The 21885-nt window shown below is 42.4% G+C and overlaps 1 protein-coding gene across 2 annotated transcripts in view; it reads right to left on the bottom strand.

Annotated features, from left to right (window-relative positions):
* Nucleotides 1–19030, bottom strand: part of PRNP (prion protein) — a 32547-nt gene extending 13517 nt beyond the window's left edge. The window contains exons 1-3 of one of the 2 annotated variants that reach the window (XM_054018224.1): nucleotides 18904–19030; nucleotides 16818–16863; nucleotides 12383–12528 (exon numbers count right to left, since the gene is read on the bottom strand). The gene's annotated coding sequence lies outside the window, so the exon portion shown is untranslated. The remainder of the gene's footprint in view (nucleotides 1–12382; nucleotides 12529–16817; nucleotides 16864–18903) is intronic. The other variant, XM_054018225.1, reaches the window with a different exon arrangement.
* Nucleotides 19031–21885: the final 2855 nt, after the last annotated feature.

Raw genomic sequence — 21885 nt, 5'->3', positions numbered from 1 at the left:
CGCATCACTAGCTTGAATTTCCTCTTTTTGTAATTTCTAGTGCTAAGCAGAAACAGGCCGCAGACCTCCAGATGCTGCCCAAGTCACTAGCCTGCAGCCAATTATCCCCTGGTCCTGCTGCCCAACAGGGGAGAGCTATTGACTTTTGATTAATAAATAACGCATAATCCCGGGGAAGAAGATTTTGAATTCTAGCAACACATAGAATCCACCTTTCCACTCAGGCTCAGTCTCACAAAGCAGCAGCAGGAGAACAAGTCGGTTGTGGGCTTCTGCACTGTCTTTTCTATCCAATCACTGTACAGGGCGCTAGTAAATTCCAGCCAGGATCTGCTGCTACTGGGTATGTCAATACTACTCCTGAATACTGGATGTGTATGGAGGAGGTTCCAAATGAGGGTCTGAAAGATGCAGCTACGGCAGTTCTATTAAAACCATGAGGAGTCCGGTGGCACCTTAGACTAACAGATTTATTTGGGCATAAGCTTTCGTGGGGTCAAAACCCTACTTCTTCAGCTGCATGGAGTGATATTGGGGAATATGAGAAGCTGGAATAACACGAAATAGAGATGGTATTAATTCTGGCAGCTAATGTGCATATGCACAGTATACATTCAAGTGATATCCTCAGCACTGCAGAGCTGTATAGCGAAAACTGGCAAAACCATTTCCATTATAAATACCTGCTTTTAGGGGATTACACTTTTGCCATAAATATTCAGTTGTGCGATATAGTACATTTATAAAGTACTATCAGTACAATGGGCAAGATGCCCAGCCAGTGTAAATTAGTGTAGCTTAATTGATTTACAGTAGCTCCAGGCACCAGCCGACCAAGCACATGCTTGGGGCAGCACCTTAGAAGGGGCGGCCAATGTTGGCGGGGGACGCTCGCGGTGCTTTTTTTGTTTGTTTGTTTTTTGTTTGGCGGGGTGGCGCTCGAGGGTTTTTTTTTTTGTTTTTTTTGGTGGGGGCTTTGGCGGCGCGGCCCGGTGCTCCGGGGGTTTGGGTGGGGTTGGGTGGCGCTCAGGCAGCCTGGCGCGGTGCTCGGGGTGCGGGGGTTTGGGTGGCCCGGCCCGGTGCGGCACTCAGGGGCGGCCCGGTCCGGTGCTCCGGGGGTTTGGCCGGCCCGGCGAGGCGCTCGGGGGGGGGGGGCGGGGGTTTGGGAGGCCCGGCGCTCCAGGGGTTTGGGTTGCACGGCGAGGCGCTCAGGTTGGGGGTTTGGGCGGCGCGGCACTCGGGGGGCGAGGGTTTGGGCAGCCCAGCGAGGTGCTCGGGGGGGTTTGGGCAGCGCTCCGCGGGGGGCGGGGGTTTGGCTGGCCCGGTGCGGTGCCCCAGGGGTTTGGCCGGCCCGGCGAAGCGTTCGGGGGCTGGGTTTTGGCGAGGTGGTGTTCGGGGGCCGGGGGTTTGAGCGGCCCAGCGCTCCAGGGGTTTGGGCGGCGTGGCGCTGGGGGGGTGGGGTGGTGGGGGGGTGTTACGGCGGGGAGGTGCTCTTCTTTTTTGCCTGGGGCGGCAAAAAAGTTAGAGCCGGCCCTGACAGTAGCCAAGGATCTGGATCAATAGTTTTGCAATATTTTTAGGGATTTGATTCAGAAACTTTTAAGATTGGGGTGGAGAGTAATGGCGGGGGGGAATATTAAGGGATTCTGTCACTTATTTTTAAGCTCAAAATTTGTTTGTAAACCCCAAAAAACAAACAAACAAAAACTCACCGCCACCAACCAAAAAAACCAACAACTGTGTGATGCTGGTGCGTGGTTTTGAAAATGGAAAGGGCTAGAAATAAAAGGAAACTGACGTGTATTTTTAATTGCCTAAGCAGAGTGGAGTGTAAATCATAAACAGCCTGAGAAAGTTGTCCTCTTCAAACAATGACTTATTTAAAAACAGCAAACTCTCGCACTATGGACGAGTGACAGAAATTCCATAGGCCTGGTCTACACTTAAAACTTACATTAGCATATCTATGTGTTAGTCAGGAGTGTGGGGGGAAAAAAAACACATCCCAGTATAGGCACAGCTGTGCCGACAAAAGAGGGCTTCTGTCACGAAAGCTCCAGTTGTTTGGGGAGATGACATTGGTACACTGACAGTACTCCTCTCCTGTTGGCGTATGCTGCGTCTATGCTAGGCGGCTATGATGGCATAGCCTTTGTAATGTAGACGTAGCCATAGTTAAAGTTGCTACAGGGTTTCTTGTGTGTTTTGTTTTTGTTCTCTACTTCCACCCCCCCAACGCCGGTTGCCTAATGACTCTTACCAGGCGGATATAAGGCAAAAGAGCCTAAAACGCAGGGTTGGGGACGGATAACCCTCCATTCATAGCAACAAAAGCTTCTGTTCTCACACAGTCATGCCCACTGATGGTGCAAGTGGGCACAACTCCATTAAACTAAATACCCTTAATAACATAGGAGTGAAATTCACCCCTGTGCAGAGAGCTGACGCAAAGCTTATGGACCACTTACATATTGCTTAAACTCTGGTTTTGGGATATAAAGAGGACCTACATGGAGCAGAAGATGTCCATTGACCCTCTGCACCTCAGTGAATTTATTTCACCATCTCTCTCAAATCTTTGCACACAGTCCTACCAAGCTAACTCAGAATTCCCATCAGATAAAACCCAAATTTTTCTTTTTCCATTAGCCATTCTGAAAGATATTGGTCTATTCCACACATGCTGTTATCTTGAGAATCTCTTTATATTCTTCTTGTCTATCATTTAAATGGAAAAATACCCTCTGAGTGTGAATTATTAATAATATGTCAGAATAAAGTATCTTCAAAGTAGCTTACATGTTATATGGAATCTTCACAGAACTCCATTGAGAGAGAGGAAGAGAGAGAATCATCTAGGACACCGTAAGAAGAAAGCCAAAATAACGTTTCAAATGCCTTTTACTTTAGCAATGTAAACACTTTAAACTGTTAGTTTCGCTCATAACTAAGCTGATCAAATCATTTTGATTTTCCCATTTCATTCTGCTTTGAGGTTTACAGTGTAACTATTTTTTAACATAATATTTAATATTTATATTGTTTTGATAAAATGAAACTTTTCCATGTTTCCAAATCAGATTTTTTTTCAGAATTTCAATTTTTTGTGGAAAAAAATTGGGTTTATGGTTCCAATTCAGAGTGAAAACAAATTCTGAAATATTGGAATTTTCTGCAGGATGGAAATTTCCTTTTTTCCAACCAGCTGTTCTCTTAATAGAAATTCTCCCATGTCTTACAATGGATAAACATTAGTTTTGTAGGAAAACCCAAACAATGAACAATATAAAACACAAAATGAGCCAACCAAAAAATAAAAACAAATATTTGGGGTCCATTTTGCAGCAAAACATGATTTTTATTATTATGCAAAGTAATATATGACTGAATCCATTTTTAAATCTCTTAGAAGTACAAGTGATATTTTTATGTGCACAAACCAAAACAAATCCTTTAATATTTATAGACTATAAATACATATATAAATAAATACTCTATAAATATTAGGGGATTTTAGTTTGTGCACATAAATATGTCACCTTTACTTCCATATGTATACAAACATGCATATATGTATCTCTCTAGAGTATATACTACAGCATTTATAGCGCTTATTTCACGTCAAAGGACTCCCAAACTATGTCACAAGCTTAACAAACTGCTCTGCATGAAAATACATAATATTTCACAAATCATACTTTGGTTTCCCTACATCTACGATTGAAAAACAACCACCGCTGTGGGTGAAATATGGGAACTGGTTATCAACATATGATATCAAGATGGATGTATCCTCCTGAAACCAGCGGCCCAGGGTTAACTAAAGCAGCAAATTGCTATTATTCAAGTGGGAATTTAGGCCAGATATTGTGGCTAACACCTCTACTATTACGGAAGCTATTAGTAACCACAATGGCTTGGACTTTGATTTTTATGTCTCATCCACAAGACTGCGCATTTCACTGATCTCTGAAATCCAAAAGCAGAGGAAACTGAATTAGATTGGAGACAGTCTGAGATGGAATTTTGACACATTTACTGAGTCCAATCACCTTTAGTCAGCAAGGGCCTGATCCAGTGCCTACTGAAGCGCATGGGAATCTTGCAATTAACTTCTGGATGGAGGATCAGGGCCCAAATACTCAAAATGTAGACATAGGAAGATCTTGGTATCTCATCCCAGTCTCTTTCTTCTAGCCAACCGTGTTTAAAAACTGAGACTTCAAACTACGGATTGGCAACATTTTTCAGACAAATACCTTATTTGCCAAAAAATGCAGTGTCTGTCCACCCAAAATTATTCGCGAATGTGACCCAAATTGTTGCAGTTGTAGAACATTTGTGTGTGTGTGTGTGTGTGTGTGTGTCCATTCAGCCCACTTTATAACCTTTAGCCCAGTGGTTTAGAGCATTTTCCTGGGATGTGGAAGTGCAGAAGCTGTTCCATTTTTATAAATACTTAAGTATTCACTAGGCCAAAGAGAGATTGACTCTATAGCCACTCACCTGGGAGGATAGGGGTTTGAACCCACATCTATCTCCCAGGTGATACATTTCGGATTTACTGATCAATTCCAAACAATTTTTGGAACAGAATGAAACCTTTTTTGTTTCTGGACTTTCTTTTTTCTGATTTGCTTGGCTGAACTGGAAGATCAGTTATTTGCCCGCCTTGATTTCTAACTGATCAGTCTCAAGCCCAGGAAATTGATTTTAACTTCAGAGGGCTTTGCATCAGGCCCGTGTGAAAATGGTATCTTTCTGCTCAACAGAGCTGATCTGTGCAGATCTTATAATGATCTATTTTATTAACAAAACCAAAATTTTGCAGTACTGCCAAGCCTAACCATTCAAAAATCATGAGTCAAAATCACATTTAAAAAAACCCAACAGCTTTGAGTACTGCTTCACTTTCTGGTTCCTGAGCTGTTAGGGTACGCTCAGATCATTTCCAAGATTTTCTGTGCAAATATGTGGGTTAGTAATAGTAGTAACTGTTATCTCATCTCCCTGACATCGCATGTGAGCAAAGTTCTATTCTACATAATCTAAGATAGCATGAAACGAAGAATAAAAGCAGAACTACCACCACAATAAGCTTGTTTCTGTGAGGGCAGAGGCACATGTGACCAAATTGCAAATACCCGTCGCATCATTGAAAAATGCAGTAAGTACAGTCACCCATTGACCATGCTTCATTGACTACTCAGAAGCATTTGATACTGTCTTTGGAGGATGCTGACAGACATAGGGATTCCAAAGCATGTCACTGAAGTCATTGAAAGTCTTCACCACCACCAACAGGCCCTGGTGCAAACAACAGAAGATGACACTGAGAAGTTTTCAACTGGGAAGGGTGTGAGATAAAGGTGTATTTTGTCTGCAGGCCTTGTTAATATGTATGAAGACTGTATTATGAGACAAGCCTGGGAAGGTTTTGACAAAGTTCCCTTGGTAGTGTGCTGTATATTTATACCTGCCTACTGTATTTTTCCACTCCATGCATCTGACGAAGTGGGTTATAGCCCACGAAAGCTTATGCCCAAATAAATTTGTTAGTCTCTAAAGTGCCACAAGGACTCCTCATTGTTTTTGCTGATACAGACTAACAAGGCTACCCCTCTGAAACCTGTTCCCTTGGTAACTTATTCCAGTATTTAGGAAAAAATGTCTAGCTATAAGAATATCTAAATATTTAAACAGGGAAGCTGAGATGAGATTTTCATGTAATCACTTGACCCCAGGAGCTTGGCCATTAGAAAAACATTAAAAATCACATGACTCATGATAAAATCACGAGAGTTGGCAACACAGATTTTTATTCCTGTTCTTTACTTCTATTATCCCTTCTGATAAACACAGGTGGTTTCTACTCTGCTCCACACATCAACCGAATAATTAACTCCATCCTGATTGTGGAATCTTTTGTTATTTTTGGCGATGGTCAAGCCAGAAGGAACTCAGCGTGACTTCTAGTTTCAGAATGAGTTTGTGGCACCAGCAACTGCGGGGGAGGAAACCACTTGTAAACTGAGGAAATGTGATCAGAAGAAAGTGAAAGCCCATATGAAAGGCCACAATTTTTAGTGTCACTTTTTGGAGTCACTTTCTGTATCATAATCAGTGGAACTGGAGTCAGAGGGCCCATGTTTTCTGGAGGGACTGTTATTGATGGGACACCAGGGGAACAGGAAATGTGGGGTACCAGGGAGTTAGGCTGAAAGCAACTCAGCCATGTGGACAGTGCCGTCCACATGGTTTAATAAAGTTTCACTTGTTCAATTTAACCTGTGTTCAGCTACACATTTTGCAAATGAAACAAGCATAACTGCACATCCTGGTGTAATCAACTCTCACTTATGTCCAATTCTGAGGGTATAAGTGGGGATTAAATTGATGTATAGGCCCTTGCTGTCCTTTTGCATAAGGGTGACTTTCACCCTTTATGACTAGGAAGCAAAATAAATAGGTTTGACTCTGGGGTAGTCTGAGTGTGTGTGTGAGAGAGAGAGAGAGAGAGATCACAACATATAAGAGGATTTTGGTTGTACCGTACCACGTATATGTTTATCCTTCTGACAAGATAAAGTTCAACAGGATAAATACTGCCTGCCATGAAAATGGGATGCACTTTGCATTGCTTGAATTTGAATATACAGTATTGAAGTCAATATTTATTTCCGGAGTAGAAAGCAATTTTAAGGGTTGAGTGTGATTAAGGTCAATAAGTGAAGGCATGTTGGACTGGATGGTTGTTTCCTATGCTAAGAGGCCAAATTCATCCTTGGTGCAAATGTGCTGCAGTCACATGATCCCACATGTCTTGTTTTCCAGTATTTTTCAATAGATTTTGTGAGGGTTTTTTTGGAGGGGTACCTTCAGCGGAAATATGTCATCAGTTGTACTTCACAGAGATGTTTAGAATTAATTTTAATGGGCCAGATCCTCAATGCATATAAATCAGTGTTATTCCATTGGCTTCAGCTGAGGTTCTGGCCTATCATGTTTGTAAAACACTTGGGAGATGGGAAAACCTTCTTAGAACACCAATCCTAAGCTCACTGAAGTCGATGGGAATTTTTCTATTGATTTTTCAAGGTCTGTAGACTAGATCCTAAAATTCTAATAATTGTAAAGTGCTTTGATCGATGGTGCTATAATTTTATAAATGCAAATTATTAATTGTTCTAATTATTAGCTCCAAACTATAGCAATAAAATGGTGTTGAGAAACACCAATTAAATGAAAAACATTGCTTTTTCTTTCACTATATTTAAACAGCTTGTATTTTTATCATAGAAGTTAAGCCTCTGTGTTCAATGCAGGTTTGCACCCTGAAATGTATTTTTTTCATTGTTTTGAACAGTCCAATTTCAAACGTCTCTTGGGATGGAACTTGTAACCAGAGGCTATTTTACAGTCTTACAGATCTCTCCATTAGGAAACTGTTCCTGATACTCAACTTAATCTCAGCTCTGACAGTGGCTACTTCTGTGGCCTTTGTCAAATCACATAACCTCCCTGCTTCTGTTTCCCCATCAGTAAAATGGAATTCTAGAAATGTAGGGCTGGAAGGGACCTCAATAGGTCATCTAGTTCAGTCCTTTGCACTTAGGCAGTAACAAGTATTATCTAGATCATCCCTGACAGGTGTTTGTCTAATCTGTTCTTAAAAACCTCCAGTGACAGAGATTCCACGACCTTCCTTGGTAATTTGTTACACTGCTTAACAACCTTTACAGTTAAGAAGTTTTTCCTAACATCTAACCTAAATCTCCTTTGCTGCAATTTAAGACTATTACTTCTTGTCCTGTTCTCAGTGGTTAAGGAAAACAATTTATTATTCGTCCTCTTTACAACAATCTTTTATGTACTCAAATACTGTTATCAGGTCCTGCCTCAGTTATCTCTTCTCCAGACTACACAAACCCAATGTTTTCAATTTTTCCTCGTAAGTCATTGTTTGCTAGATCTTTTAATCATTTTTGTTGCTCTCCTCTGGAATTTTCTCCCATTTGTTCACATCTTTTCTGAAGTGTGGTGCCCAGAACTGGACACAATACTCCAGTTGAGGCCTTATCAGTGCTGAGTAGAGTGGAAGAATTATTTCTCATGTATCACTTACAACACTCCTGCTAATACATCCCAGCATGATGGTGGGTTTTTTTTTTGTCTTTTTTTTGGCAACAGTTTAAAATTGTTGACTCGTATCTAGTTTGTGATCCACTATAACCCCCAGAACCTTTTCTGCACTACTTCTTCCTAAGCAGTCATTTCCATTTTGATTATTCCTTCCTAAGTATAATTATTTGCCTTTGTCCTTATTGCATTTCATCCTATTTATTTCAGACCATTTCTCCAATTTCTCAAGATCATTTTGAATTCTAATCCTGTCCTCCCAGCTTGGTATTGTCTGCAAACTTTATAAGTGTACTGTCTTTGCCATTATCCAAATAATTTATGAAGATATTGAAAAGAACCAGACCCAGGACAGATCCCTTCGGGACTCCACTTGATATGCACTTCCCAACTTCATTGTGAACCATTGGTAACTACACTCTGAGTATGTTTTTCCAACCAATTGTGCACCCACCTTGCAGTAAGCTCACCTAAGCCATATTTCCCTGATTTGTTTGTGAGATGGTCATGTGAGACAATATCAAAAACCTTACTGAAGTTGAGATAAATCACATCTACTGCTTGCCCCTCTATGCATAAGGCTTGTTATCCTGCCAGAGAAGGATATTAGGTTGGTTTATCATGATTTGTTCTTGACAATTCCATGTTGACTGTTACTTATTAGCTCATTATCTTCTAAGTGCTTACAAATTGATTGACTATTTACTCCATTATCTTTCCTGGTACTGAAGTTAAACTGATTGGTATATAATTCCCCGGATTGTCCTTATTCCCCTTTTTTATATTAGGTACTATATTTGCCCTTTTCCAGTCCTCCGGGGTCTCTCCCATCCTCCATGATTCCACAAAGATAATTGGTAATGGCTCAGATATCTCTTCAGCCTGTTCCTTAAGTATATTAGTATGTATTTCAACAGGCCTTGCTGACTTGAAGACGCCCTTATAAATTAAAAATATATTTTTTATATTTAGCACTATTATAAATGCTGGAGGCAAAACGGGGTTTGGGTCAGCTGAAGGATGACAGCTCGCGACCCCCCACATACTAACCTCATGACCCCCTGAAGGGTCATGACCCCCAGCTTGAGAACCCCTGATTTATACTGATGTTCACGGTTAGTCATCCGATCACCGATAACTATTTTTATGAAAACTGAAACAAAAAAAGCATTTAACTCTTTGCCCATTGCTGCATTTTCTGTTATTGTTTTTCCTTCCTCATTGAGTAATGGGCCTATGCTGTCCTTGGTCTTCCTCTTGTTTCAAATATATGTATTGGAATGCTATCTTGTTATCATTTATCTCCCTAGCTAGTTTAATCTCATTTTGTGCCTTTCTAATTCTGTCCCTACATGCTTGTGTTGTTTTTTTATATTCATCCTTTGTCATTTGACCTTTCACACAACTCTTTTTTGAGTTTTAGTTGATTGAAGATGTCCTGATTAAGCCACGGTGGTCTCTTATGAAAGATAAGAAGTGTAGTATGCATTGGAATAGCTTGCTCTTGTACCCTTAATAATCTCTCTCTCAAAAAATACCAGCTGTACTGAACATTTTTTTCCTCTTAGACTTGCTTCCCATGGGATCTTAGCTATCAATTCTCTGAGTTTGCTACAGTCTGCCTTCTTGAAGTTCATTGTTTTTATTCTGCTGTTTTCCCTCCCACCATTCCTTAGAATCATGGACTTGTCATTTCATGATCACTTTCACCTAAGCTGCCTTCCATCTTCAAATTCTTGATCAGTCCCTCCCTATTTGTCAGAATCAAATCTAGAACAGCCTTCCCCCCAAGGCACTTTCTCCACCTTCTGTAATAAAAAGGTGTCTCCAATACATTCCAAGAACTTGTTGGATAATCTGTGCCCTGCTGTGTTATTTTCCCATCAGATGTCTGGGTAGTTGAAGTCCGCCATCACCACCAAGTCCAGTGCTGTGAATGATTTTGTTAGCTATTGGGGGGTGGGGGTGGGGGGAAGCCTCATCTACCTCTTCTTCCTGGTTAGATAGACTATAATAGAGCCCCTACCATGACCCTTGTTTTTTACCCTTTTATTCTTACTCCGAGGCTTTCAACAGATCTGTCTCTCACTTCTATCTCAACCTCAGTGCAGGTGTATACATCTTTGATACACAAAGCAACTACTCCCTTTTTTCCTCTGCCTGGCCTTCTATACCATTATTCTAGTCACGTGAATGATCCCATCTGGTCTGCTGATTGTGTAATAATTGTGATTATTCAGTTGTATTTCTATTTCTTCCTGGTTATTCCCCTTACTTCCTGCCCTAGTATACAAATATCTAAGATGTTCAGTAGATCGTCCCTCTGTATTCCTTCTTGTCTTTCCTTTGTCCCTGCTGTGATTGTCCATGTTTCCCCCAGATTCCAACCGTCCACGTAGGTCTCTGTTTTGGACTGAACTGTGGGCTTTTTATGTCTTGCCCCCATCTAACCTAGTTTAAAGCCCAGCTCGCTAGGTTAGCCAGTCTGTATCTGAAGATACCATTCCCCTTCTTTGCTAGGTGAACCCTGACTCCCCTCTGCAGTCCTTGGAACAGCATCCCATGATCAAGGAAGCCAAAGCCCTCCTAGCAACACCATCTGCTCTGCCATGCATTCATCTGCAGGATGTGTCGGTCTCTGCCTGGGCCCCTACCCTTGACCATAAGGACAGATGAGAACACCATCTGTGCCCCCAACTCCTTCACCCTCCCTCCCAGAGCCCTATAGTCACTTCTGATCTGCTCAGGGTCATACCCTGCAGAGTTTCATTAGTGTCCCCATGGGGTAGTAGCCAGAGGGTCAGCAATCATTCTGTAATGTCTCAGATATGGGCCCCTGATAGGCACTACACCTCCTGGGATGCCAGGTCATCCTGGTACATGGATGCTTCCTTCTCCCTTAGAAGGGAGTCACTGACCACCACCATTTCCTCTAGGGAGTGGTGGCCAGGGCGCCCCCCCATCCCCAGCCTTGGATGTACATGGTTTCTCCTCCTCCACCTTTGCGGGGAGATTCCTCATCCCTCATTGCCAGGGCAGCATTCCAGTTTTTTTTTTTTTTTTTTTAAATCTCTGTGGACTATATGAATGAGTAATACTTACTGCTCACTAACCTGCCTCCCACAGTGTTTTGAGGATTTGTTCGTACAGTGCTCTGAACATGAAAAACGCTATAAGCACTGAGTAGTCTTTTTTTTTTTTTCCCCTTGAAGTTACCAAAACAAAGCCAGAAAAAGTGATAGCTACAAAACGCATTAGATAAGAATGAAATCCATTAATGCTCCAGGAAGTACAAGTCCATAAACAATACAAAAACAAAAAACAAAAACCAAACAAACATTAACAGGCTGTTTGCCCTGAAGCAAAGCTAAAAAATATTGGCTGTACCCTGTAGTTGTGATAGCTAAACAGGATGGAACATGGTTGTGTGTGGATTGATCCTTTCCATCATTCAGTGGTTTTATTTTAACTGGAATCGGTGGCAGATGAATGAGGTCTCTGGCTCTTTTGGTACTGCAGGTACAGTAGAAAAGGAAAGCACTGAATGGAAGTAGTTGGAGGCCTAATCATTTTTTTTTTTGTAAATTTACCTTTTAATTCATTGATTTAAGTTCTTGCTCATGTAGATCCCTTAGGGACGGGCTTGCAACCTTTCCATTGTTAACTTACTTGGATTGTTTTGGGGCAGCTGGGAAGGAATTAAGAACACATTCAGCGTGAGAATTGTTATTCTTACAGTGTGAGGAAAAGCTCATTACTTGGCAAGTTGTGCTGGGTTGCTGTCTAGTGGTTCAGCGTAGGCTGAATCCGTACCCTGTTCTCATCAAAGCACACAGACTCGGAGTTAGAAGCTAAGTTCACCCCTTTAATAATAACAACACCTAGTTTTTTTTTTTAATTGTGCTTTTTATTCAGAGATCTCAAAGATCACTTTACAAAGGAGGTCAGTATTATTATTACAGGTGGAAAAACTAAGGCATGGGGGAGAAGGGGCTTGCTCAAGCCAAAGTGACTTTGAACTTTGGCTTTATTTGTTATGTAGGTGTGGGGAAGACAACCACACAACCCGACCCGTAGGCCCCATCCTTTCCTGTGTTGTAAATTTCTGCAAAGTGACCTTTCTGTGGGATTGCAGAAAGTCAAATTTGGAGTCACTCACTCCAAAAGGTTCCTGGCAGTTGCAGATTGATAGTGCTCTGATGGAATATGGCCTTATAAATACACAAATAATAATTTCACCTACCTGTAGGGTGAAACACAACAGCTGACTAATAGTGCTTAAGAAGGCAGTGTTGTCTAGTGGATAGAACACTGGACTGGGATGGGGAGACCGAGATTCTAGTCCTGCCTCTGCCATTGGCATTTGTCAAGTCCCTTCAGTTTCCCGATCTGTAAAATGGGGATAATGATACTTAATTCCTTTGTAAAGCACTTTGAAGAGTGCTATATAGTGGTAGTTATTTTAATAATAATAATAAACAATGATATGTAACATCTATTGAATCACCAATGCCATACCCTAGGTCAGGGGTTGGCTACGTTTGGCACGCGGCTCGCCAGGGTAAGCACCCTGGCGGGCCGGGCCAGTTTATTTACCTGCTGACGCGGCAGGTTCGGCCGATCGCGGCCCCCACTGGCCGCGGTTCGCCGTCCCGGGCCAATGGGGGCGGCGGGAAGCAGCGCGGGCGAGCGATGTGCTGGCCGTGGCTTCTCGCCGCCCCCAGGACGGCGAACCACGGCTAGTGGGGGCCGCGATCGGCCAAACCTGCCGCGTCAGCAGGTAAATAAACTGGCCCGGCCCGCCAGGGTGCTTACCTTGGCAAGCCGCGTGTCAAACGTTGCCGACCCCTGCCTTAGGTTTTCCTTGACGATCTCCCGTCTGAACATTTTCCAGATTCAGCCTTGCTGGGAGTGGGCAATAAGCCACCTTGAGAGGGAGTACAGATATCTAATTCTGAATTATTACAGGGCTGGGTTGGAGGAAAACAATTCTGGGTACCTGCTCACTGTTGGATTTTAAATGGCATATCTATCTGGTAGCAAAAATCAGTGTCTTCCTTTTTAGGACAGCTATAAAACAGGATTTCTATTTCCTAGAAACTGAGTCATAGTCTAATTAAAAGAGCCTATGTCAAATTAGTTTTTGTGATATTTTCTTCCTTGCTCTTCATCATAAAGCCTTGGGAAGATAACGCTTTGCACATTAACGCATTTCCCCTTCATTCAAACCTTTCCAAGTATTCTAAGCCTGGCAGCCCCTGTGGCTATTACACTCTTAATTATACACATGGCTAAAATGAAGCACTGAGAGGTTCTCATGACCTGACCTCCTTCCCTGCCCCCCACCTTTTTAATTAATAGATTCCACAGTTTAAGGCCAGAAGGAATCATCATATCATCTAGCCCAGTAGTTCTCAACCTTTCCAGACAACTGTATCCCTTTCAGGAGTCCGATTTGACTTGTGTACCCCCAAATTTCACCTTACTTAAAAACAACTTGCTTACCAAATCAGACATAAAAATACAGAAGTGTCCCAGTGCGCTATTGCTGAAAACTGGCGGACTCTCTCTCATTTTTACCTTCTAATGATAAAATAAATCCATTGCACTATAAATATTGTACTTACAGTTCAGTGTGATACTTGAGAGCCTGTCTTTCACTTGTGAGCCTTGTCTGAAGCCTGGGCCCCAGGCAGTGGGGCTAAAGAATATAACTTAACTTTGTGGGGTTCCCTATGGTGTGAAACCCCAGGCATTTTCCCTGCTTGCCACCCTCTACTGTCGACCTTGCACTTGCAACCCCCCAAAGCTGTCCCATGACTCCCCCAGGGGCTACAACCCACTGATCTAGATGAGTTGAGTATCCCCTGGAAGCAGGGCCGGCTCCAGGCACCAGCCCACAAGCACGTGCTTGGGGTGGCACCTTGGGGCAGGGCGGCGCTCGGGTTTTTATTTATTTATTTATTTTGGTTCGTAGGAGCAGCGCTGGAGGGTTTTTTTTTGTTTCCGCAGCGCTGGGGAGTTGGGGCTTCGGGCAGCGCGGCGCTCGGATGGGGGGGTGAGGGTTGGGGCAGCGCGGCGCTCGGAGGGGGGGCGGGGGCTTGGTGCGGCGCTTGGATGGGGGGGCGGGGGCTTGGCGCTGCACAGTGCTCAGAGGGGGGGGCGGGGGCTGGCGCGACCCTCGGGGGCGGGGCTTCGGGTGCGTGGTGCTTAGGGGCCAGGGATTTCGGCTGCGCGGCGCCAGGCAGGCGGGGTTCGGCTGCGTGGCACTCACGGGAGGGGTACGGCTGCGCAGCGCTCGTGGGGGGGTGTACGGTGGGGCGGCGCTCTTCTTTTTTGCCTGAGGTGGTAAAAAAGTTAGAGCCGGCCCTGCTTGGAAGACCTCTGTACCCTTGGTTGACACGTACCCTTGGTTGAGAATCACCGGTCTAGTCTGACCTTCTGTATATCACAGGCCATTAAATTTCACTCTGCTACCTCCTTATTGAGCCCAATAACTTGTTTGGCTAATGCATATCTTCCATAAGGAAAGTTGAACGTGGAGTCCCAGCTGATCCCTGTGCAGAGCTTTCTTCACACCTAGGGAGAAAAACCACTCCTGCGCACAGGGCCTTTTACAGTATGGCCAATCCAAAATGCTCAACAACCCAGAGTGAGGTCTGAAAAGAATCCTGAAATTAGCTTTAAAATCATGAGATTTTAAATGTTGCATTCTCTTTGTTTGCCTTCTGTTTTTTGAGATGGTGGGGTGTACTTGGCTCATGTCTTCAAGATTTTCTCTGCAACTACCAAAGGACCCACTTTAATAATAAAAAAAAAGAAAAGAAAAAGAAGAGAGTGCTGAGGTTCTCCTCACAGGAACTGGGGTTTTAAGTAAAACATCAAATATTGTTAGACTTTTGGTAGAAATCATGAGTTGGTAACACTGCTGTTTTGGCAATTTGCACAGACTTTCTGCAGTCCTGTGCCAGAATGATTCCCCCCACCCCCTGCAATTCTTGAGGATTCCATATTACTCAAAAGCAGGATTTGTAGTGCTGCAAAAAACAAAACAGCTCAGTGGAGAGATGTCAGAGTTTGTGAATGCAGAGGGTCATCTGCATGAAGCTTGGTGATTGCCAGGATAATAGAGAAACCATGACTCCTACTCCCGTGTGCTAGCTACCCCTCCCTAACCAGGATCTGTTTGTCTTTTTCCAGATTGTTTCTCTTCATTGCAAATGGGCATTGACCTGTTATTGAGGGCTTGCTTGGTAGTACCTGTCTCGGTAATTTTAAGGACAAAATATATGAATTTGGAGTGACTAATTTTGAACCATCACCCCATCTCCTAAATGCCTCCTTATTTTAACACATGTGGAGCAGATTCTTCCCTCAGTTACAGCTGTGAAGCTCTGTGTTGCCAACTCTTGTCACTTGTCTCATGATATTCGGCATTTTTCTTAAAGTTCAAGCTCCTGGAGTCATGTGATTATGTGAGAATCTCTGCTTTCAAAATTTGGGGCAAAGATTGGGGATTGGTCCTGCTTTGAGCAATGAGTTGGACTAGATGACCTCCTGAGGTCCCTTCCAACCCTGATATTCTATGATTCATTTAAAAAAAAGATTAACCATGAGAGCTAAAAAAGGGTATGGTGGAAAGCTTGAAAATGTGAACCATAAAGGCTCAAAACCCAGAAGGCAAATAAAGCAAGAACTACTAGGAGCTAGTAAACCTACCCCTATGGATGGATGGATGGATAGAAAGATAAATAAAATGATTGCAAGCTGAGTGTGTACCCTGTGGAGCCTATTCATTGGTGACCAGTTTTATTATCACATTGAAAAATGCACATGCTTTATCCAGGTTTTATCGTATAAAGAAACAAAGAAAATCCCATTTCTGTTGACTGCTATATGTTGTGTCTGAATGCTTTGGGCACAGAGAACTGATTTTGGTCACCCAGGCTCCAAAAGAGTTAAATGCTCCAGTGGCCATCTGGAGTGGTTGAATTTTCCAGACGGCAGCTGTTCCCGTAACACTAAAGTAAACCCTTTCATAATTGCAGCTGGAAACAAAATAAAAATCCCCCTCCTTCACCTACATAAACAAATATTTTAAATAAGATTTAGTTAAAAAATGGAACCAGAAGTTCAATACTGTGGATGATTTGATTTTTTTCCCTATGATGCTTTACCTCTTGTGTCCCTGGGCAACGTGAACATGTATAAAATGCCACCAGATTAATGGCAGCAGCTTGCACCCAGCTTCACAGGCATAGATGATGACACAGGTGCAAGGCAGTGGAGAAATTGGACTCAGATTGATTCACTGATGTTTGGTTGTTGAGGGAGTTGTGTAAGCCAAACATAAAAGAGATGCTCTAGTTCTAACACGAATTAATTCAAAAAGTCCTATGGCCTGTGTTATACAAGAGGTCAGACTTGATGATCACAATGATCCCTGCTGGTTTTATCATCCATTAATCTATAATCTACATTAAACTAACTGTGAAATGAATTCAGAAGCGAAATAGAGTATGACCCAAATACTGAGGTCATTTCTTTCTAACTGCTTAAATTGCCACTGAAATCCCATAGTTTTTATTCCAGCTCCTATATAGACATTCACACTGCATGCATCAGCATATGGTAAAGCACATGAGTAAATGCCATTGGCTTGTGTAGCATGTACATACTCAGAGGAGAAGGAAAATGAGAGCAGGCTTCCAGGAACCTCTGTGGCTGTAAACAAAAGGGAAAAGAAATGTTAGGAAAATTATGAGGGGCCGATCCAGCAAAATCTATTGGTTATCTTTTGGACCTGGCCATTGATTCTAAGAAGATCCATTTGGCCATTAGCGCACATAGATTACTCCTGTCCAAATAACCAAATACTATACTAATGTCCATTTATATCAAGTAAGTTACATGTAGAAACTTAAGGCCTGAATTCTCATTTACACTAAAGCCCCTTTGCCAAAGCAGTGAAAAAGGAACCTTACTAAAAATGAAAATTGGGGGTCAAGGGTTCAGTCCCATAGACTCAATGGGAGACTTGCTGGAGAAGAACTGCAGAATTGGAGATGTTCTCCAAGGCGGCCGGCTGTGAGTTTTCAACTAGCTGAGATTTTTGATTGTTTGTGCCTGTCATATAAAAAAAACTTTACCATTTGTTGACAAGGTCTAAATCATTCTATAGGTTTCTTAAACTGTCCTATAAATTCCACACCAGAGGCCTAATTCTCTGTTAAATTTGAGTTTTAAACCGAGCTCCTTGAAGGGCTTCTCCTCTTCTGTAAAATGCTGGAGGACTTTTTAACAAAGAATCAGGGTGATGAAGATCTGATCTTGTTGATATAAGAATAGCACGGAAACAGCACAAGAGAATGCTCATGCAATTAGTCTGAATGGTCGGGTAAATGCTTATAGTTGACTATTCTCGTGTTTTAATGCAAAGCAGGAGCTTATGAAATCCACAGGTCACGGGGAAGTTCGCCAAAGCTCTCCAAGGTGCTGATAGAGGCAAACAGTGCATTTTATTAGGTAACTGATAGTCCAAAATATATAGAGGAGTGACGAGGGGAAGGGGAGGGCAGGGAAAGTCCTTGCTGGGAAGTCATTCAACTTTTACAGGCACAGAACAGTTTGTTCTAGCTAGGAACATTTCCCAACAAACACATGACTGTTGCAAAGCCAAGCCCTTGGCATTCCATTTGATCAAAAAGAAAATGCAATTAGCCTGTGATTCCTCAAGCAAACTACATCTAATAGCACCAGCCATTGGTGATGCTGATAATTAATATTTTAGAATTCATGATCTCTGCTGAGCATGCTGTCTAAGTAGGGGATTTTCCTTGCTTCCTGAATATTTTTGAAGGATTTCCAAATCCATTTGGTTAGTCCGTAAGTGGTAATATCTCTAGCAAATAAATATCTGGGCCAGGTTAATCAATATAAATCAGTACCTCTAAAGATGAATCCTGTCAGCAAATTGCTGCAAATTGAGATCCCATTTCTCCACCCACAAACTCATGGGCTGGTTGATGTAATCCACTGCATGCACACACACGGCCATATTCCTAGCTGGTGTAAATGAGTGTTGCTCCATTGGCTCCAACACAGCTATGCTGACTTACAGTAGCAGAAGAACTGGCCTATTTTCTTTTACAGTACACTACAGTCTCCAGCCCAAACAGCTCTGAAGGCAAACATGACTTGCTGACTTACTGTGTGGCCATGTGCAAGTCACTTAACCCTGTTTGTGCCTCAGTTTCCCCATTTTTGGAATGGCCATAATTACTCCTCTCTGGCATTGTGAGGCCAAATTAATTATTGAAAGGCACTCTGAAACCTTTGGATAGAATGCACTATACACATGCAAAGTATTATCTCCCATAATTGTGCTTCAGAGAGAAAGACAAGTGTCTTTTTTGTTTTGTGTTTGTACAGTGCCTAGCATAATGTGACTGTGCTTCTAGATGCTACAGTAATACAAATAATTGATAGTAATAATAAAGTATACAAAGAACTAGAGCACCCAAACTGCACCTACCTATTTAAGGAATATTTAATCAACAACTTACCTATTGTATAGGTAGGCATCTTATTCACTGAATCTCTGTGGATCATTTACACATCTTCTGTGTTTATTATTGGAATACGATCACTTTAAAAGTTATAACTGCTTCTCTAGCTGCTATAATCTGATAACTGTTGTAGGTAATTTAGTACTACCCATGTGCTAAGTACTATTCCAGGCAGAGAAATAAATAAGCTACTTACAGGCAGAGCTGTGGTCCTGTATCTAGGTTGATTTCTTGATGATGCAACGAATTTTCTGGGGATAGTTGTTTAAATCTGCAAGGAATAAATCTCTCATAGGAACTGCTTTTAAACAACTCTCTTTGCTCACGGCAGCACAGTGAACTCATGATTAAGTCCCGTTGGCATTCTAACAACCAGCTGCCAGGTTTGAGTTGTGTGCAGCTTTAGAAACAGGAATAAAGATACTGCTTTAAAAAAACAAAAACCAAAGAACAACAAACAGTACTGGTCCAGTTACGTCTCCACAGGCCCATACAACACATAATGTTTCTAAAGCATTTGTCTATGCAAAAACAGAGTTGGTGGGCATGCTTCTGAAGGAGACAGGTAATTATTTTATGTAACTTAGTACAGTTCTTAGCCTGCATCCATTCTGCTGGGGGCGGTTTACTTGTAATAACTCTTATTTTAAAAACACTAGGCAGTTTGATACATTTTTCTGAAGGTTTCCAGGGTCTTAGCTTAGGGCTTGTCTATATGGGGAATCTATTCTAGAATCAGGTAGGGTGTATGCGAACTTAAAGTACAATAACTGTTTCAGAATAACTCCACTTGTGGGCATTCTTATTCTGCATAGGTATTCCAGTCAATTTTCTCCATATAGATAAATCCTTAATTTAGTTGTCGGACTGGGTGTTTCAATGCTCAAATGCATTTTTCTCGATCCCATTGTTACAAATAAATGATATTTGGACAGAGAAGTCAACCAGTAGTGGCTAGGTTATGTGGTGGTCAAGGATAGCTGGATCTTTCTTTATTTAAAGATGAAAACAGTAGAGTCTAACTGGGTGAGTAAATCATACCCATGTGAGTAAGGAACTTGCAATCTGTCTCTGTGTCTCAGCAAAATATTCCGCGTAAAACCAATCTGGAGCACAAAGCGTTCAAGCTTTTGGAATGTCTTGCCGTGTTGGCCTCTGCATGTGAACAATTGACTACTGTGTCCTGAAGAATAAGTAAGCAGCAGAGAAGTAATAATTGGAGGAAGGGACAGACAATTTGTGTATTTTTTAGAAAGACAAAAGCAGCATAGAATTTGAAGGCTCTTTGAAGGCAGCATAGAATCTGAGCACTCTGGTTAATATTGTCCTGGTGACATGGTAACGTAGTGACACTGGGTTACTACTGTGACAAATCCCTGAGACTTCCCTTAAACTGACACATGGTACTTCTCAGAGAACTGGCAGTCAACAGACCTGCTGTTGGCTGGAGTCCCTCTTAGGAAAGGTTAAATGTACTTTACTGCATATGGGTATCATGTGTCCAGGGTAGGATCTGTAGTATGTTAACTGTCAAGAGATTCCCATCCCATTTATTTTTAACCTGCATGTCTGGATATAATCCAAAAGAGCTACTTGTGATGGTTTATATTATATTGTACTGCTGCACTTAGGATGTATTTTCAGTTTTGTCAAGGGCATCTTGAGAGTATGGATAAATGCCCTTAATTAACATTTTTATAAATCTGCATAAATAAAAATGTCTACATTCACAGCATACACACAGAAGATAAATATAAACACAAAACACTCTTTCTGGAAGGTTACAATGTAACATGGCTTTATTTCTTAGAATCCAGAACCCTTACAAGTTACAACCAAAAAAACCTGAGAGAGACAAAGCAGGCTGCTCCCTACGGCAGAGAGGTATGACTCCCCCTGTCTTGCTTTAGTCTAACTCTTTGCAGACTGACTGCTGAAGACCCAGATCACATGATTTCCCTACAGAGCCTGCTAGCAGGACTAGGAAACACTTTACTCTTAATGTGTGATAGTTGGTAATTTTAGTACAGTTTTAGTACACCACAAAAATGAATTAATAGAGTCCAACATCCAGGCTCTGTAACCCTATTCGGGACAGCACTTAAGGCATGTCCTTAAGTCTCATTTGACATGCTTAAGGGCTGTCCTGCCTAGGGATACGTTCCTGAATAGAGATGGTAGCCTGGGTCCCTGACCTTGGTTGGGGCCTTAGCCATAATTGTAATACAGGTGATAATATCATCATTCAAGGCCCAGGCCTGAGCACTGTTTACGTGGCTGCAGTGGACATGCAAGTGCAGGAAGTCTATGTAAACTAGCTACACACAAGGAACTTGCCATTCTTGGTCACACCAGGCTGAACACAGTCTATATAAGCAAAGCTCGTGTAAATAAGCTTCGTTATGTCTACACTAGGAAACATTCTGCCTGATCTCCAGTAGCCATGCTATTGGTGGTGAAGGGGCTCCTATCACCCTGTCATTTACCTTGTGCAGTGGTGAGAGAGTCTGGGGAGGCTCATGCTTTGTTACAGATCTTTCTTTCCATTGCGATAACTAGCTAGAAAGCCCTCTCAGAAGCTTGCACAAAGATCCTGCTGTCTGGAGTGAAAAAGCTATCAGGCTGCATGACTCATTTCCGCATTACCATGGTTTCCAAAGAACTAAACAACACCCTAATACAGTGCTGCAGAATCTGGAAAAAATCCTCCTGCCCCACTGAGTCTTTCTTTTGCTGGTTTGTATTTTTTCCTACAAAGAACAGGCTGTAGCAGCCATTTTGCTTTCTCTGTACGATAGTGAAACCAAGTCACAGCCATGAGAAAGCCCAGGTGATTGGGCAGAATCATTTTCAGAATGGTCTGTGGTTGGGGCAAAGGAGAGCAACACACTGAACTGGTTCAATGGATGTGGTTTTTGAATAGGGGACATGTAAAAAAGGTGCTTCACTTTAAACTGTTCCCCCTCCCGCCCCCTCAAGTAGCAACTCCCAGGGCTTCATACATAGTCTGTAATTCTCTCCCTTCTTGCCTCCCAAGAGGCACTAGAAGGACTGACTTTAGCCATGTGGGACCTGCCTGTCATGTGACTTTGCTTATTTTCTCCACCTGGGGAGATGAGCGAAGTGTAGGTGGGGTGGGACCCATCTGCCTTAAAGGGCCAGTCACCCTATGATGCAA

This window comes from Malaclemys terrapin, chromosome 2, assembly GCF_027887155.1.
Source record: "Malaclemys terrapin pileata isolate rMalTer1 chromosome 2, rMalTer1.hap1, whole genome shotgun sequence".
NCBI classification, from domain to species: domain Eukaryota; kingdom Metazoa; phylum Chordata; order Testudines; family Emydidae; genus Malaclemys; species Malaclemys terrapin.
This window is presented reverse-complemented; position numbering and strand designations above follow the sequence as displayed.